Source organism: Nipponia nippon, unplaced genomic scaffold (genome assembly GCF_047370975.1).
Source record: "Nipponia nippon isolate SJK-2023a ecotype South Korea unplaced genomic scaffold, ASM4737097v1 scaffold_16, whole genome shotgun sequence".
Lineage (NCBI taxonomy): Eukaryota > Metazoa > Chordata > Aves > Pelecaniformes > Threskiornithidae > Nipponia > Nipponia nippon.
In genome coordinates, this window is record NW_028262332.1 from 7,698,134 (window position 1) to 7,718,437 (window position 20,304).

The following is a 20,304-nucleotide window of genomic DNA, read 5'->3' on the forward strand; positions in this document are numbered from 1 at the left end:
TTACACATCTCCGTCCAATCCGTTTTAGCTCAAAAATATGATAGTTCCTATTTATGTTACAGAACCTCTTACACAGTCTCAGAGAAGCGTAGCACTTAAGGATGGAGAAAAGTCTAATTTTACTTTGCCAATAAGCACTTCTAACTTTTGACATACTTACCACATCTCAGTTTTCTCCTACTTACAAAAGATGCTGGTTGGAACAAGCGTTTACAAACCCAGGAGAAATAACACAAAGCAGGGAAAGGCAAATGGAAATAGATTTGCTCAAACATTTGGCATATCTTAATCTTAAGAAAAAAAATCATGGAATTCTCAGAACTAAATGAGAGCTGAAATGATACAGTAGTAGCTTCCCCGCTCGTCCTAGGACAGGCATTGTTCCACCTACAACAGAACAGAGTTGAATAGAGTGTCTAGGCAAACGCCCTCCCCATAGCTTTTCCACCATGCAAAGGATGCTCAAAAAGGCCTGCAGACAGATCGCAAACGACTGCGAAAGATCATACCCAGTAATCTATATATTCAATTACAGCACAGTATTTAAACTCTCTATAGACGGAATTTCATCTTACTTATTCTTCTAGGCCTCAAAAGACAATACATTAACACCTTATAATTGCGACATCCTAAGTTAGTCCCATTCTATTCAAAAAAGCTTCAAGTAACTTCATCAATACCTGCATCTTAATCCAGGCCTGTACGCATCCTAGTCAGGAAAGAACAACGGACTCGACCGACAGGACTTCCGATCCTTAAATCATATCAAATACTAAAGCAATTTTGCTAATGTAATTTTACCGGTCAGAGGGAGGATTTTTAAAGAAGCTTTAATAGCAGGTTTGTACCAACTTCCCTCTCCCATTTTTTCTCATCCTTCTCTCCTTCATGACACAGATTCATAATTTTTAAGGAGGTTTTAAAATTATATTTTTGACAGAAAATCTTTATTTTAAAAATGATAAATAGTATCATTCAGGGGTATGCATCTGAACGTGCAACAGAACCAGCCAGTAAGATCAGACCTGACATCAGATGCTCTCCAAGGCTGTCAACACTAAAATTCGTTATTTTTATTTTAATTTAGTAGGATGCTTTTTCTACAAACACATTATATTAATACTGCAGAAGTCAAAACACAACAATCTACTTCATGAACATTAGCAAAGACTAAAATTAATTCGAAACGTTATACCCCAAATGAAGTCTTGTTATGAACATGCAGAAAAATCAACACTAGAATAAAGCAACAGAAATATTATTTGAAAGTCTCTCCGCCATTTTGCCAAGAAGCGTATACATAAATCCTTTAGTCCCTATTAGAGGAACAATGCCTGCGACAGAAGACGCTTCTGAAGCCGGTTTGAAAATACTGTTTATAAGGGACTCGTTAGTTATGCAAAATGCCAAATGAGAAGTTGCATGCTAAAACATCAGGCTGGCAAGGTAAAAATAATTCAGGAACCATCTTTGTAGATAAACAGTCTTGTAACATCTCTTTGATTCACACAAAGGCCCCCCAAAAGACAGTAATATAGAAAAGTAATTCACTATAAATGCCTTTCAATTCCACACCGGACAGATGGTTTAGTTTTATAATGTGACCTCTCTCTTTCATTTTTTTTTTTTTTACTGGATTAGATCCAGTGATCCAATGTTAGTGTGATGCTTAACAGCTTAGACAAGATTTAAATAGCATTTATCCCACACAGCGTTTAACTTGCATGCTGTTCATTTTTTCCACTCAATACAACAATTTAAAGATTAGCAATATAAGTATCAACAATAATTTTCTGAGGAGGCCTTTTGGAAGAAAGAAAATTTTGCTAAATGATCTTAGGGAGACAGAGAAAAAGAGAGAGAGAAGAAAAAAATACACATTTGCAATATAAAAGAGCGCAATCTTTCCTATACGCTCAGTGGAAAACGCCACATATGAGATGAAGAGGAACTCTACGATTCTGTTGAAGCTGGATTCATGATATTCTGGACAGCAACAGGGAAAACGCCACACATGCTCTCACTTACTAGCACAGTATTTACTTGCTCCCAGCTTTTTTTTTTTTTTTTTTTGCTTTCAGTTACTATTTTCAACACAGCTAATAATTTCTTTTCACATGTCTGGTATTTCAGCAGCATGGGCTGGCCCTGCAGACGCTCGCTAGCATATGTAGTGTTCGCTAATAAAGGCATCGGTGCAAAGAGCTGGCCGGCACTTTACCGAGACCTAAGGAACAGCTATTTTTTGCAGAACCAGGCTCAATATGTAACTTAAAGCTTTTAGCAGGGGCAGGATTTTAAATATTACAGATTTCATACAGAGACTAAATAGTTTTCAGGCAACTTGACTAGAGAAATATTATATTTTAAAATTTACAAGGTAGTCACAGTTCTAGTGTGATTTATTAATCAATGAATTAAAGTTTTAATTTGAATCGGGTACCTGCTGAGCAAGTCTCTGCAGGTAGCAAATTCAAGTTGATAGAAGGCTTTTCAGAAGCATCAATTAACAATAGTTATTCAAACAGTGACCTCTGCCAGCCTTTGTGAGATGATGCTTCCTGCTTGGATAGGCAACGGAGAGCGTGAAAAGAAATTCAACCACTCTCAGGCTCAGAAAGCGACTTTCAAGTCTCAAGACTAAATGAGACAGCTAGCACAATCCGTGACATCTGTATGTCAGTCCTGGGAGTCTATGCCTCTCTCCCCAAATTCCACAGGTTGTGTTGTTGTTTGGTTTTTTGTTTTGTTTTGTTTTTTTTTTTTTTTTTTAAATTGTTAATTCAGGCTCTTGCTCTTTTCTTCTCTAGAGCCTCTATAAAAAAAGCTCACGTTTCCTGGCTCCAGTACTAAAATCCCTTGCTTGTTCTGACCAGCTTCTCCTCCAGCTATAAACTTCCTTGCCAGGCTGTCTTTTCTTATAGTTGTTAACACTGTCCCCTTGTCCTTTCTGAACAAACTGCTTCAGTGGCTTCCTCTCTCTCCTCATCCCATTTCCAAGTTTCTGTTGGTGGAAGACTCCAGCCGGGCTCCTCCTGGCTCCTCTTGTTTCCTTCTGTTCCCTTCTCATCTGCACACTAACTCGGCTTCTGCTGTTCCTTCAATGCCTCCGTTCCTGCTGTGAAATCTTTATTCATGATATGTTATAAAGGAAAAACGTTACCTCTTTCAAATAACTAACTGACTTCTAACTACCACGAGGGAAGTTGAGGGCAGAAGGGGCAAACCTGACTCTCTCGAGTTATACACAGTTCTTCAACACACGAGCAGCATGAGGGAGTTTCGGCACCGAAGCGTCTTGGTAATATGAATCCACAGGTGTGGGAAGAAGCAATCCAGAATGCACAGATTGTAAGGAACAAATTTGCTAAGAGACCTTAGGCAAAGGTCCTGGGACAAAGGTCCTAAGGAACAAATTTGCTAAGATTCATGCCCAACTCCACCCCACCCTGCAGCGGAGAAGTGAAACAACACACACCTGAAAGCACTGACAGAGTCAACTCCAAACCTGAAAGAAGGCAGATCTCTATTTATTCTTGCAAGTTAGCTTGTTTTCAACTTTCCTAGAGATGTTATTTCGGTCATAGAGGAATTACATTTTATTATTGAGTGGATGCAAAAGATTAAGTTATGTGCCTAAATAGTCTAGAAGTGTTTACATATAAACACAGGGTGGTCTGCTTCAAAAGCATATGCACATATAGCTGCATCAAACACTTAACCATCTGCACTTCTCACTCACAAAAGGCCAAACCTGGTACAGCACTTAAGGATGCATGTGAAGTCGTTTGGACAGTTCTCTAGAAGCCAAGACAGAGTGTTTAAGGGTTGGATTTACAAAGACATTTAGAAACCTGAGGCTGTGATTCAACAATTTTCAGTCTTCAGCACCAATAGTGCCATAAGGCACTGACACATCCCCTCCCGCACGCTGCAGCGTACAGCCCCCTCAGCTGTGCTGTGCTGGGAGAGCTGGATCACACAACTGATCTGGCTTAAAAAAAAAAAAAAAAACACAGAAGAAAAATGTATTAGTTTAAATCTAAACCGGTTTCATGATTCAGCTCCCTGCGTGGCTGCACACGCTGTGTGCCAGCACAGTTCCTGCTGGGACCATGCATCGTGGGCCAGGAATACTGTACATGGGGGTCAATTACAACAATAAAATACTGGTTTATGGTAAAATGTGCTATTTATACTGTATTGTTTATACAACAAACACAATTCTGAATTCTTCAGTGCTACTCTGAATCCACTGATAAGCAACGTGGTGTACACCTGCGAGGAATGTCCTCAAAGGTACGAGCCGAGAGTGGTGCTGTAAATGCACGCAGGCCCTCACGCTGAACGCTTATGAAATGCAAACCTGCCCCTGAATCAAACAGCCTCTGGACATCTGCACATTTAAGTTAAATATGAACACCTCTTTAATGCACTCTGAAACCAGAATTTTGTCAGTGCATAGTTTGTTTTTTAAGATAGAGCAAAAAGACGTGTTCACAATATTAAAGTCCAGTGCACCACATTAAAAAGCGTAACTTTAATAAGGAAAACTTTAAGTTATAAATAGAGACCTTGCAGTCAAATTCCCATAGATACTTTATTATATTGTTGAAATAGCTTTCTTTATACTTATGTGGAACACTCTTCAAAATGCCTTTAATTCACAGCAGAAATCAAGAGAGGAATATGGATATTAGAATGTGTGAAAGCTGGTTAACAAAACAAGCATGCATCTACTTTACAGTCATCACCAGGATCTTGTCTGAGCCTGTTACTAGTCTGTGCTTTATGGAAAACATTAACTCCTTTATACGTACCTCGAGAGGAAAAAAAAGCCCTTCCCAACTATGCAGCATCAGTAGTAATAGAATTTCAGAAGCAACACTTCACAGCACATATGTATTGTTTATATTTCCACTTCTGCATGAAACTAGATGTTGCTCCACAGCCCAACAATAAATGCTAACAACAGTAATTTTCATGGGCCTGGATGAGAATCAGAATTATTACGTCAGTGTTTATCTACAAAGATGGTTCTTGAATTACTCCTAACTTGTCAAGCCATTTCTGCCCCACCTGTTAGCCTAAATTTGCACATGCACATACGTGTTTCCATACAGTAAAGCCGTGCCAAAAGTCCTCAGGAGAAACTCAAGCCAAGAGATCCAGCAGGCCTTTTAAAAAAAAAAAAACAAACATAAACACACAAACCCAAAAAGTTTGCACAAACTACAGACAGTTCTCCCCGATGGGGTGTCAGAGGTGGATAATCCCCACCCTCTCCACCACCACCTGTGGCGCAGCTGAGTTCACCTGCGGTCGCTTGGGTCCGCACTGTAAGGTGGAACCACCTCTCCTGCACCCAACAGTCAATCGTGCAGCGAGGGAGAGAGGATTAAACTGTGGCATGCTGATGTTCAGTAAACACCAGGCGGTGCTTTGACAAAGGCCTCAAAATAACGCATCAAGTTCAGCCCTGCTTCTAGAAAAGACGACGGGCTGGGCTGGTTTTCAGCCCGCCTGCCCAGCCAGATTCCCAAACAAAGTAACCGGGGCTCCCTGCAGATGGGAAAGGTCCCGTCGTGTGGACCGGCCGCCTGATGGGATCCTGATGCTGCACATTACTCCATGCTCTGCCTCCTGAATTCAGCCTTCTAAAGCTAGCATTCAGTATTTTATAACATGTTATTTTCAGCTCTGCTATTGAAGAATTACTTCAATAGCAAAGTCTTCTCACTTTCTTTGTGCTTTATTTCTCCCTCAACAGAGCAGAAATTACAGTACTTACCTCCTTTTATGAAAAGCAACAGATGATGCATGATACCTGTTATGTATTCTATACCTATCAAAACCAGTGAAATTTTACCTTTGGGTGGGGAGATTGATGAATAGGAAACACACTGTTTTGCACAGTTAGACCTTTTTATACACGATGCTTGACCACATAACTAGCACTGCTGGAAGGAAGAGATCTTAGCAATCATTTATGTTAGGCACATCAAGTCCCAGAACTTAATGAAGGCAACAAAAATTCCAGAGGATGGGAGGAAGGGAGGATTAAGGGAATGGCTAACATACCAAAACAGGAGAGCAGAGCGGACCATTTCATAAGACAGCTTTTGTTTGTACCAGTTAAGTTACCAAAGCCCTGACATTTTCTGCTTTTAAAAAAGTGTCCTCTACTTAAATCCTACTCTGACGGTTTGCAGGCAGTATCATGCGGTTTTAAAACAATCTTTAAATTTGCAATGGCTCAATACTCTGAAACCTGTCTCATCCTTACCAAGTTTCTTTTAACTTTGGCTAAAACCACAATACCTTACTGTCTCTGCCACGTCAGCATCTAATGCAGGCACCCGCATGCCTACCAGCGCTTCATCATTTATTTCACTATTTAATGCATGTAGGGTGCGTTGTGCTGTACTGTTATTGACTCTATCATATCTAATATTAGTTTCACGACCTGTCAGAAGCTACTGGGATAAGATACCCAACCTTTATGCAAAATGGTTTAAATTCTACAGATCGAAGCTAAGACTTAGTGCTATCTATTACCTTAGAATCTGCACTGGACTCTTGTTGTATTTTGCAAGCAGATTTCTAAAACTTGTAACCATGCTACCATCTAAGCACACTTAGGTAACGACAGAAGTGCCTGAAGGAGCAAAGTAGGCAGGAGAAAAAGCACAACCAAAAAAAACCCACCACAGACATGAAGGCATTATAAGTATGGCCGCTGACATTTTGTTCAAGTCCTCACAGTGATGTATTATTATATTTCTAATTTCTTCCTTTAGAATTGTATTATTCTTCTAGAACAAGATGTTGGAATCCATAGGACTAGGAAGTAAAGACTCAAATTTTAGGTCTCACCAACAGACTTCAAGCAGCCACTCAAAAAGAGCATCCACTTCAAGATCTAGTGCTTTATTAAAATTACAAACTAAGGTTAAAAACAGACAAGCCTTAATAGCACTAGTTCTAAGGGTACTTGGGATACTTGGTATCAGCCTTTAAGGACACTTACGATTCATTTGTTCTTCTAATTAATAGGGAAGTAAAGGTGAAGAAAAAAACCAGAAAAGATGAAATACTGTAACAAGTGATTGCTTGTACAGCCCAGTGCAATTTATTACACAAACTTTTACCAAATACCCATTTCAACTTTTGTGATCACCTCCTTTAAGTTTTCTTGAGGGAATTTCATCATTAGTCCTGATTTTTTTCTCTCCAGGATTATGCTCTAAGTATTTCGATCTGCCTGTGATACTACAGAGATGAAAAATCTATCTTAAAACTCAGAGGTTTATCAAAAGACTCCTTCAAGGTCATCTTTACACTCAAGTACAAAAACTGCATATAACAAGTACAATTAGACATTTATAAACTCAAGATTCTCCCAGTACAAACATTTTGCAGAGAGAAGTCCTTCAAAATATTATTTTCTAAAAAATACACTTTCATCACTTCATCCTCCAACATGACAAGCTGTTCCTTAGGTTGGGATTTTTATAGGGCTTGTGGAAATTAATTGCGTGGCTTCCACTGAAAGTCCATGTGGGGGAGGAGGGCTAATTCCCTTAAGCAAATTCTCTGAAAAAATTTTCTCTTTAAGCATCACTGCCACCAGCAGAAGTAAACAACAGAGTTGGTTAAAGGAAAGGGCTTATGGCAGTTACTCTGGGCTTGCCAAACACAGTCCAGACACCTCAGCAAAGCGACTGCAGAAATTCGTTACACCTTTTTGGCCGTTTTCCCACTCTTGTAATCAGGTTCTTTCTCCTCTGATGTTATTTCCCCTTGCAGACAAGGATCAGCGTGCAACCACAGCGGAGATCAGACAGGCTTTGTGTTCACTGTGGCTTTTCAAACGCTGGAGACTCTGCTTTGCCTGCGTTCCTCCACTGCACGAACAGGGAGAGCAGAGTTTAAAGTACTTCGCAGGGCTGAAACCTGGACTAAAGCCAAAGAAGTACCCCGGTAAGCAAATACAGTTATGGTCATAAGTATATTCTTGTATCTGCATCGCTTTACATTACCTGCAGAGCTTCCCTAAGAAGTAAAACATAAACCAGCCTTTATACCAAATATATCTAAAGCAGAACAACCGCTTTAGAACTCCTGTGCCTGGTGCTATCAGGGAGAAATGTTCAGCCTATTAAAAAAAACAATACAATTCTGTTTATGTACGTATACTAACGGAAAAAACTGCCTAAGTGAAAAAGAAGGAGTGAAGATCCCCTTAGGTAAATACAAACATGATTATTAACGCTGCCTAGTTTTGTTCCTAGATATGTTTCCCTAATTCTCAACATCCACCTCACGAATATCGGGCTCAAAACTTGTAAAAGGCAGGTTCCTTTAAGGAATGTCAAGTTGATTACCCAAAGTAAAGAAATTCCAAATTGTCAGATAATTTCTAATAGTGAATAGGTACAAATTAAAAAAAAGGAAAGTGTCTATGCATTCACAGTCCTTAATAAAAAAGAAAAAAAACCAAAACTGCCCTCTGTAACGTCAGTGAGTGGCATGAGATAATCCAACACCGGATGGGACCGCACATGGTCACAAGCGAGAACCTGGACTCTGCCGAACAGCATCTCAAAAGTTCTGCTACAGAACAGACAATAAAAGATTTCTTGCAGACCCTGAAGACACCACCAGCCTGATCAACCTTTTCTCATCAGCAGCAGCCAAAGCGTCTCGCCTGTCTGTCAGTGACAGTGTCTCTCAGCAGGGAGTGGTTTATTATTCTAATAAGATGCTATAATAAAGAGAGGGTCAGCTATGAATCACTACCATGAGAAGATTTAATTAGATTTTTACACTGACTAAAGACGTTCCCTGCACACAGAAAAAATTTTAAATATGGAGATAAATGATAGCGTATTTTAAGGCAAGGTCACTTTTGGTTTTTTTGTTTTAAACTTACTGTTTACATTCTTCCTTTTATTGAGATTGCTGCTCACATTATACAGTTGCACCGTCCAGCTTAAAGGTTTCTTGTGAAAAAAAGTTCAATAATTTTTTGATTAAATACTCTCCAGACAAACCTTCTGAAGCATTCCACCCAACAGAAAGCTCTATATTTTCCTAGGAAAAGGTCTGATGACAGCATAAACAAAAACCTATACCCAACTAAAAAAACGCAAAAAATCTCTCCATCGCAGAGTAAAAGCTACAGAATAGTTTGATATCAAACACGTGTACAATATATACCAACGTATTATTGTAGTACGGTGTTTTAATTAAAAATATACTGCATTAAGAAGAGACTGGGCCTTGGCTATATTAATACATACGGCTGCAAACTGTCTGTATTAGCAGACAGAACTTTCATTAAGAATAACCTTATATCAAACATTTTTCTAAAAGCAACCAGAGGAAAGTTGAAGTCAACCGTGAGGGCCAGGGCTATTACAGCTATTTCGGTCATTAGGAAACCATTATCTCAAAGTCATGCTGCTACCAGGATACAGGTTCACCTAGTAACATGACAGCAAATTATATGATTAATTAGCTAACATGTAGCTACTGAGAGTGAACCAGTTGAAGCCGATGCCCTACAGAAACAGATAAAATATTACCAAATGTTATCTATCACCTCAAAGGATTGTCCTGCAGTTATATTTCCAAACATCAGTGAATTTGCAAATGTTTCAAGGGAGCTCTCCGTTCCTGCTCACTTTGCATTCAGTACTCACTGCATTGATGTGCATTTCTCTTTTTGACTTCTATCTAATCATTTAATTATTCTTCACTTTTTGCCTAATCGCAATCATCAAGTTTTCTGTGGATTCAAAACACAAAGTACAATCGCATTGATGTAATAAGTCAGGCACATTCTTAATAGCATTTTATAGGTATTTTTTAAAAGGAGACAAAAATACTAGCCGTCGATGGGATTGTATAACTACTTGGCAAAAGACACGAGACCAACATTGCACAACATCTCCGAAAAGGAAGCATGAAGATGGGAAAGCCAAAAGCCTGACTGAAAACAAAACAAATGCAGTTATAGTTACGTCCTCAGCACTACGCAGAGGTTTGCTGCTTTGACTGTCCTTCTGCAACCCATCCCATTATACTGAAAACAGACTTCTTTGTAAGCTGCAACTAGTGAGAAGTCAGCAACAGTGAAAGACAGTAAATATGGGCAAACAAAACACAGAGCTCATTTTACTCTTCTCAAGGGCTTAAAAAAAAAAAAAAAAAACAAACCCTAAAACACTAGCTTAAATATATGTGTGTACATACATTTCACAGTATCACAGAGCAGTCGAGCACTTTCCATCCTTGCATGCCGGACTGCATCAGTGCTAACTGACACATCTGGAGAGGTACTACGCTCAAATCAGAGCTGAACTTTTCTTAATATATACTATCCTTCACACTCAGGAGATGGAAATGAACTACTTATTTCGATTTGAAAGCTAAGGGAGTCAACTATTTGGACAGACCTTATGTGAGAGAGAAAACCTCTTGAAATTCTCTGAAACAACCAACCAGAAGTAGTTAACAGATAAGGAAATATCTAAAACAACCTGAAAACCAAGGGCCATCCAAAAACCAGGTTCTCTACGTAGCTTGTTTACGTCAGCATTTTAAGATGCATGGAGAAGAACTTCAGCAGAAGGTATCTGGGAGATTTGCAGATCTTTAAGATCCAGTATATAGTTACACTTTAACAAAGCAATTAATAGCAAACAAACAGTGGTTCACTTGCATAAGAGCTTGCTGGTAGAAGATGATGCCCAAGACACAAAAAAAGTTAAGTGGCTTAAATACATACAAACATTGCAACAGATGATTCAACCATGGTACTGCAGACATGCAGAAGTACATAGCAGGAGAGAAGGAAGGATATTAAAACACTCAGGCTTCAATATCAAAATTTCTATCCTCATCGATGACTTAATAAAAAACGGAGGGAAGACGGCAATTGTGGAACAACAAAAAGAAATTAGTAGCAGCAGATAGTATTTCAGCTGTACTAACAAAAACTATAATTGATTTTCTGTCTGTGGTGTTAAAGTTGCTATCTTCACATTGAAAATAAATTTTCATTTTAAAAGCATAATCACACGTTAAAATAGTTCTACCTGGCATTTTCTGTCAACAGGCTCATTTTACAAGTGGCACCATTGCTCTGTCATGTCAAGATACTCATTTCGCTTCCTTAGAAATACCTAAGATTAGATGGCATTAAATTTGCTTATCGTCTGTTATGCTGTAAAATCACGTTGTTGAAGAAGTAACCTTTTGTCTAAATGAAGAGCAACTTTCAAAGTAGAAAGGATCATGCAAGCAACAACATACAAACTGCTCTTAAGCCAAATTTTAAATTAAAAAAAAATCATACAAATATTATTTTAAATCCCAAGTACTCCTCCTTGTAGCCTTCCTTTTAGTTAACTCACCTGCTTCTCACTGTCTGTTTTTTAAACAGGCTACTATAATCTACATTACTACTTAATGCAGATTCTCCAAAAATATTTGCTTTTTCTCTCCATCAGCCACCCCCCCAAACCTTCCTCAGAACAGGGTGATTTTCAAGATGTGGGTTTTCAGCAGGCCTGTTTAAACAAGAACAGCACTAACCTGGCCTCTAGAAGCAAGTGAACTGCCTTGATGATAGCTACAACTGTAGTCTTCCATCCCTGGAGGTTTTCAGGATTCAGCCAGGCAACTTCATGGCTGATCTGATCTAGTTGTGACAAGAGACCATCTTTGAATGGGAAGCTGGACTAGATGCCCTCCCGAGGTCCCTGCCAACTCAATCTCCAACTAGAAATCAAAGCGAATTCAGAGTTGAGAGTCTGGAGCACCCACTGCCACCGCAGACTTTTCCATTAATGCCTACTTGACTAGAAAATACAAAAAGCTGCAGCAGGCAGAGGGTTAGCAGAGGCGGTAGCTGAAGAATGAACGCACGGGAGAACAGCTGGAGGAATTACAACTACGGAGTCTATTCATTGCACCCAGCGGACAGATCGCACTTCGGTAACTGAAACACCAAACCAACGATTATCAACCAGGAATTATTTCCTAAACTTTCAAATTTATGGGTTACTTGCTAACAACGCACCTCAGCAACATACAGCTAATCAGTCTAGTACCCTCTTTTCTTACCTTAAATTTAAAATTGAACGATAAAAAAAGTTAAAAAGCAATAAATGTTTAAACTTAGGTATTATTTATAATAAAGTACTGTTAGATATGACTATGATTCTTCAAACTATGAGTCTATCACGTAGCTGATTAGCCCTGAATTTAGATCCAAGTTTGATTTGTCTTTCAGTCCTTCACAAAAGGCTCTTTTATAAGACCTGTCTACAAGGCACATACAAATTTGTCATGAGCAAAACCATCATCTTTGCTGAGCAACTGTCAAAATGCAAAAGCCAAAATGAAAGAAGGTTTTGCATGTAAAAATAGGAAAGTAGCGAAGCCTGGTTTTTGGCTTGAGGGGAGCTCAGTTTTATAGTGCTATTTTGGACACAGCTATTAACTTTTGATTTAAAATACATCAAAACAGTAGGGTACTTTCTGCCACTTCTAGAGCACATTTGATTTTAACACCAAACACTGAATGCAACAATCAGCAAAAGAGCTCGACAATTTAAAGATTCAAGAAGTTTAGGGAGCTTGACACAGACTGACAGGCTCCAGCCAAGCTTGCTGTGTAATTATTTCATGTGTCTGCACTTTGTCTTCCATCACTGAAAGGAACACCTAAAGGCAAGAACACAAAGGATACAGAATAATACATCACCATTCGTTTATCAGAATGAACGCTGACAGTGGGTAGTTAGGAAGCTCTATTAGGTCTTGCAAGTAGGGATGATACGGTCATTCATTTTTCACAACGTGCCACTCCTGGACTTTGAATTTTGTAAAAAATTAACTGGTCTTGAACAACCAGCAATAAAAGACAAAAATCCAGACTCTTCCCCCAGATGAAAGCATCTGCTTTATAGTTAATGCTTTCTCTTATCCTAGCTTTGTACAAGTATTACTCGAGTCGCTCTCGGCACTCCTGCACAATTTCCAGATGATACAATTCACACAGTTCACATGGGGAAACCGAGGCATAGCGCAACTCAAAAAAAAAAAAAAATCAGTAATTTGCTCTGCAACAACTTATTCAGCAATCTCTGTGTCTTTAAGTGCTTTTAAACATCTGTGGTACGGAATGAAAAGGCTGAACACTATTCCACAATCATATTCTGTGCGGGATGGAAACAAAGTATTATAGGCAATAATGGAGCACAATGATCACACACAGAATGTAATCTTTATTTCGTTTCATTCAAGGTGGCCAGGTAAACTTAGCAAAGGTTAAATAAGCGATTAACTACTTTACTATGATCTCTGTGCCAAGCTGCTTCCTTTCCCAAAATAAAATGTGTAAGAACAATGCTGAAAAACACAAAAGAAAAATTTAATTTCAATGCAAAAATTGCTGCACGGAGATGCTTTTGGCTAAAATTAGAGGACTTAATACAGGATTCCCCTGGCCATGACTCACAGACAACAAGGAGATTTCACACAGCCACAGAAAACAGTCAAAACTAAGTCTGCCAATATTAAGGTGGTCTTCCCTGTCCACAGGGAACATACTCCCTATGTTAACCATGCAAAAGTAAGAATCAGGGAAATAAACTAAAGTAATAAGGCAAATGTATCTATGTTGAATTAGAAACGCGCGTTACATTATTAATACACTTGTTTTCAAAATGACATACACATACTACTGAGTAACATTACTGAAATTACAAAGACACTGCTAAGACTTCATTAGGTAAAACCTATAGAGCCAAGCGGAAGCGCTCTGCAAAATTAAACCATCAGGAATGAAAGTAAGAGTAGAGTAGCATCTATAAAGGGATGAAAACCAAGCTGCTTCACCCAGTGAAACTTCTAACGGTTGCATTTTATTTATTTTTTCCACTGTCAGTTGGGAAAATGGGACAAGCACGTAATTGTGCCAAAATACTTCAAATCATTACAAATGCAGATTATGTGTAGAGGAAAACACTATGAAGTCACCAGCTAGAATTTGCTACCCAAGCTTTTTTCATTTAACCCATCCATAGGGTTCCTTGTAAACACATGAATACCCAGAGAATGCCCTAAAGTGAAATTAAAAAGTAATAACATTTATTTTTCACATGAAGTAAAGAAAGCAGAGCAAAGCAGTTCTCCTACTCTGTATCCTTTCTAGTTAGAAAGGGCATTTAACTGTCTCAAACTCAGAAGTCCGGTCGGTTGATGGGTGCTGAACACAGCCGCTCGAGGCAGCGCTGCAGCACGCCAGCGCACCATCCACTGCGCTCCTCAGGGAGGGGAACCGCCGCTTTAGTCCCCAGGTAAATCCCCATCCGCGGTTCGTTACTTCGGAAAACTTTCCCTTTTTGTAGAGTTACTGTCAAAACTACAGGGGGCTTTCTAATTGCCTTTATTTTCAGGTACGACTTACGTTTCAAAGTTTTCTTACTGTGATACACCTAAAGCTTCCTTCTCCTTAACAGTACAGGTTTCACATTTGAAAGTACTTTTATCCCCTCTCACAGTATAGCTGTTTAGTTTTCCTCTCAAATAGCTAAAGGCTACTTCGAATCCTGTAGAGGTACAGAAACACGGTCATTAATAAACACATTCACAATATGTTCATATTGCATCACATTATACAATACGATCGTGCAATAATGCCATTCCTGCTAAGCCACCAAAATAGACCTTCTCCCTCCATCTTATTGCAGCTCTGCTTTTTTTGCTCATCCTCTTTGACAAGGGAATATACAACCAATGCAGATGGAAACACTTGCTATAATGTGTTCCTGAATTTGGCAAGCAGCAGTTTTAATTTATTCTTTTCAGATTGATTGTCTGCTGCAGGAAAGCAGCCTCTAATCCCCCTCCCCCAAATAGTCAAGCTAAAAAAAAAAAATAGAGGGTTAAAGCAATCATATGATAAAATCACAGCTTTAGCAAAAGCTTTGATATCATTATTAAGTTCATACAAATTTCCTCTCTTTTCTAGCTTGTTCTTCACTGTCTAATTAGTCCAATCACTGGTAGCGTGTTCGTTTTTTTCTTGACACAGAAAAAAGCAGTTAAACTAGTATTTGCAGTCTTTAATTACACATTAAAATCTTCATCCTTAACTTTCTTTTTTAGTGAAAGTACAGGGATTCCCTACAGTGCAATATTAGCATTCTGCTCTAAATGCTGCAAGGGCATCTTTTAACGGCTGGGACTGTGGAACAACTTTTAATTAATTGCCACCTTTTAATGGCACGGTTCTCACACAAACATTACCTTTAAGGCAAACATACATCAAAGAGGCAGAAATTTGCTCTTTTACAAGAGAGCTGCAATCCCCAGTAACCCTGACGTTCACTAAGGGCTACACGCTGCTCTGGATCTGCGCGTATTCCGGAAAATGAACACGCGGATCAAGGCCGGTACGCGGCCCCAAGTTTCCAGAGAGATACGGCGGTTTCATCCCCCAGATATGGAGTGCTCCAGCTCATCTGCAGCAAAGTAGGTGGGAATTACTTCAAATCACTGTGCTCAGTCACACAGGGCTGCACATCACACTCGGAGCAATCCTGTTTGCGGGATTAGTTTGTGGAATATGACACCAAAATATCAACAGCAATCAGCCCCAGGCCCCTTTTGGCTCACGTCTTCAAGGCAGAGATGTTCACGGAGGTGTTCACTACAAAGACATTTGAGCTAAGGCAATCAGTCCGTAACAGCTCACAACACTAGTAAGCGAAGCTCTATACACTGTAAAGAAATGACAAAATCTTAATTACATGCACCCTCCTTCCACAGTGGTTGATTAAAATATTTGTTGAAAAGTGAATAAATAAAATAGGTTTTTCCTTGCTGTTAAAACACACCATAAAGTTTTACAACACAAGTAACGTACATTTCAGCAATTTACTAGGGCTAAAGCGATATCCAAGATCCTTGTCTCTTGTACTTGTACGGATAGAAATTATTATCCTGTTAATGAATATCATAAGGAACATTTGGTTTTAGTCAAAATCTTTCCTTTGGACAATCTGTGTTGATCAATGCCTGCTGGTTTTTTGTAATTACTTTGTAAGAAAATACGCGGCTGTATAGTACTTAATGGAATGAAATGAAATTCAGCATATAACTATAGCCAAAAAAAGCACTGATCTGGTATAACAAAACAAAGAAGATTATAACAGAAACCCCTGCTGTCAGATATATCAACATATTACGAGATTAGATCAAGATTAAAATTTTTAAAAGAATCATTTCTAAAGATGTTGACTCAGTACTGAGTTACCAAGCATCACCAGGCTCTAGAATGGCAGCTGTTACAAAAACCACAAAACAAAACCCAAAAAGCTTCCACACAAAGTCACGTTGTACCCCAGTAGCGGCAACGCGGAGGGTACCCAGATGACGACTACGCCTCCGGCAACACTCGGTGGGCTTCCGCAGCAGTCGCTCTATGACCCACCTACAGACTGCGGCAGGAGAGCGTCACGCAGGGAAGCGCCTCCTCACCCCACCTCTCTTCACGCCACACGTACTGGGACCAAACCTGCTAAAAACCACACCAGTTTATTATGGAACTCCTCCCTCTTACCAGTATAAGGGCCTAGTTTGGATCCTACCCCACTCCTCAAGTCATACAGCTCTATCTGGGGCTCCAACACTTGGACTGATAGGATATAAACATAAATGAAAATCCAAAATATATTAACACTTTAAGAGGGTTTCTCCTATTGTCCAAATGCTGGTTTAATACTGTTAGAGTACTCAAGTTTACAGTGCAAAAACAGTTGGATTTATATTGTATTACAATAGGCCATACAAAAATTGAGAGATGCGGATGTGGGCTGTGGGTCCCTGCAGCTCTCTGTTGTAGGACTGAGAGCTACAGCGCATTTTTATCATCTACAAACTTTAAAAGCAGATCACATTTTTTCCTTAGATTTCAGATTCTCATTAAATCTGTGTTGGTCCACTATTCAAAACTGTCCCTAACTAAAGAAACCGCACACATCCTTAATAAAGCACAGAAAAGGACAATTGACTGACCTCAAGAGCCCCGCAGGACAAACAGGGAAAGAAAGAAGGGGGGAAAAAAAACCAAAAACCAAAACCACAACAAAACACCAAACAAGCGAACATCTGCCTGCCTTCTGTATCTTTGGTACCTAAACAGGTTACAAAACACATGTATGGTTCCAAAGTTCACATAACTCAAGTGAACAACAGTGAAAACAAAGCAGAGGCATAAAACAAATTAACAGCACCTTATTTTAAAATTTACCTTTTACACTGAAATCGAAAGTTCAACTGGATTACCCCCTTCTCTCTTTTTTGGAGCAGAGCTTGGTAACGTATCTTTGGCTACAAATAGTAAGATGACTACTCAATGTTATATCTGCAGTAAGTTATTGGATTTGCTCTTGTTGGAGTTGCCTAATAAAGCCCCTCATAATCAAAACAGTATTTTGGATTTTTTTTCATTCCAGTTAAATTATACTGAGCGCTGAACAGTAAATACCACATAACCAAGAGACAGATCACTATTACATTTAATAGCAGGCTGCTTTTTCCCCCCAGTATTTAAACAAAACACACAAGAGGAAACAGGAGAAAGCACTGGCAGGCCCAGGACCACCCTGTGCCCGAGAACAGCCGGCCGCTGAGCCCTACGAACTGCTTGTCCCTGCTGTTGACATGGGCCATTAGGGAAAAAAAGAAAACAACCTCTCTTTAAAAGCTTAGAATCATCTTTCATCCAAATGACAAGGACTAGTTAACTCGCTTGGGTTACATTCGAAAACCAGAAAGAACAATGTGACACCCACGTGCACAGCTGTTCTCCTGATAAAACTCAGTCCAATAAAGTTTAATGGTGTGTTATCACCTCGGAATTTTCCCTTGTAATTTGTAATACAATATGGGTTCAATCACGGCAGATGCTTCCCCCACTTTGGGAATCAAGAGTGTCCCGGCTACTGAATCTGAGAAGAACCAGACCAGCTCCAAGCTGTCTATTAAATGTTGCCATTGAGTTTAAGGATAACTTAAATCAGAATTTCTAATACCGTGGTGGCAACGTACTTTGGAGTAATCCAGACAACCAGATTGCTGAGCTTTCAGCGGTGGGGAAACATTGTTGAGAAGAAAATGAGGAAATTAGGACTATGTAATTATAACTTTTCCTCCCATGTCCTAGAATACAACTTTAATACTTTCTGTATTGAAGGAAACTAGAAGTACCCGAGGGTCTCACTAAGCCGAAAACGCAAGGTGTGCTCTGTCTCTAACAGGGTCCAGTCCCATTTCCCCAAAACAACTTGTCTAACAGCAATTGTTGTCATCTCTGCTTGGTAGGCAGAAAGGAAACCTGAAGAAAAATCCAAAACAAACCAAAACATGTGTGTATCTTAAAATAACTTAAAACTATCATATTTCCAATAGCTGCTAAAATTCATTATGATCTGAATTTCTCAGCACTCATCCTCCTGTAACAAAGCTGTCAAAATAGTGGCTTCCTGTTGGCTCATTATTCTCTATTATATTCTATATGGTTTGAAAAATTCGCTTGGGGACGTTGCTGTTCTCTGAAGCAGGGTTGTAGGCGGCAGTTTGAATAGGTTCATATTATTTTGTAGTCTTCCTCTACAGAAACTAAGTACTACATATACACTATTTGTATTCCTTTGAAAAATTTTAGGGGAATGCACACCATGCAACGGCATTGTCGCATCGTACCACCCCACCACCACTATATTTAGAAAAGAATGGAATACTAACCCCTGAAAGGCATAGCATGGATTTTGTAACTGAACTAGATTTTCCTCCAGGGAAACGCTCACAAAACGACCTGTTTCATGAGCACGATCCTTTTCGCCAGAGGTTACTAAGAACTAGTACTCTACCTAGCTAGATTAGCCTTGGTAGTTAAGATACCAGTATCTGAGGGGGGGGAAGCCAATATGTTGGACCTTCTGTGCAAAATTATGGAGCTTATTAAAAAGCAAGACAAAGAAGTATTTAACAAAGCTTGACCATATACAACAAAAGCATACACATGGGCAGGAAAAAAAAAATAAAAGAGCAAAGAACCAATTGGCTAAGATTCTTTAAGGGAAAGTAAGAATTATTTAACAAGCTGATGAAATACAATATAGAAAGTTTTAAAGAGACTTTCTGTTTAGTTGAACCAGGTGAAATATTAGAGACTTGAGTATCAAAGGATCCTGGAAGATGTGCACATAAACTCCGAACACACTAAAATCAGTATACCAGTTAAGGATAAACGCAATCTCACTGCATGGCCATACACTGCAACTTACACTAACGCAGCTTCACAAAACATCTGCAGAACAGGCGTTCATCGATTTACTAAAGATAAAAAGAAAACAGTACAACGATGTGATCCAAACTGTGCACAAGATACCAAATACTAAAATTACTGTTCCATCTACATGGTACATGGCTGCAAAGTAATTAAACTTATTCATGTAAATATTATTGTCTTACAATATAAAGAACTAATTTTTAATCTTTTTTCTTCATCTAAAAAGGGATTAATTTGCAGAGCAAAAGGGTCACGTAGTTCAGCAACACGTTCTTTTACAGTTCCTGTTGCACTGTCTTGCTAAAGTCAAGCTAAAGGAATACCGTGAGAAACTTAAACATGAACAGGGATATTAAATGAGCTCCTAGTATTGAAAGTTATTGGAAACTGATCTCTTCCTTATTAATACAATTCCCCATCATGTACAAAAAGATATCTCCATGTTCCAGAATGCAAACAGAGTTTTAATCTTTAATTATATTCTCAACCTCAACTCTTCTGGAAAGAAGTGCAGACGTGGGTCTGAGGATTATTGCTTTATTACATTATCATCTCTGTGGTATTTAATGAATATTGATACTTAATGCAGCTTTGCCAGTAGGGGGAAAGAAGAATTTTAGAACTGCACAAGGAACTTCTAATGACTTTTCTCAGAACGGAAAATACAGCCACACACTTCGCTCTTCTACTCTTGAATACTTGTAAGAAGAGGCCCAAATGTTAGAGGACAGCTGATGATACTGAATGCGATCACGGCAATGACAACGCTTGCATGTTGAATGACCGCATTCCCCACAGCTTACATACCAGGTGTCACACTGAACTGGTACACTGCGTTCTGGGTTTCAAAAGATGAATCCCCGGCTGGGATTTCAGACCTCAATAACACAGCGAGGTCAGACTAGATAAGCATAATTTAAACATACGGT

General features: G+C 39.1%; 1 protein-coding gene across 2 annotated transcripts in view; it reads right to left on the bottom strand.

Moving 5' to 3' along the window:
• The window catches only part of MED27 (mediator complex subunit 27), a 96,462-nt gene that overhangs the window by 32,242 nt on the left and 43,916 nt on the right, over positions 1-20,304 (bottom strand). The gene's annotated exons all lie outside the window — the stretch shown is intronic.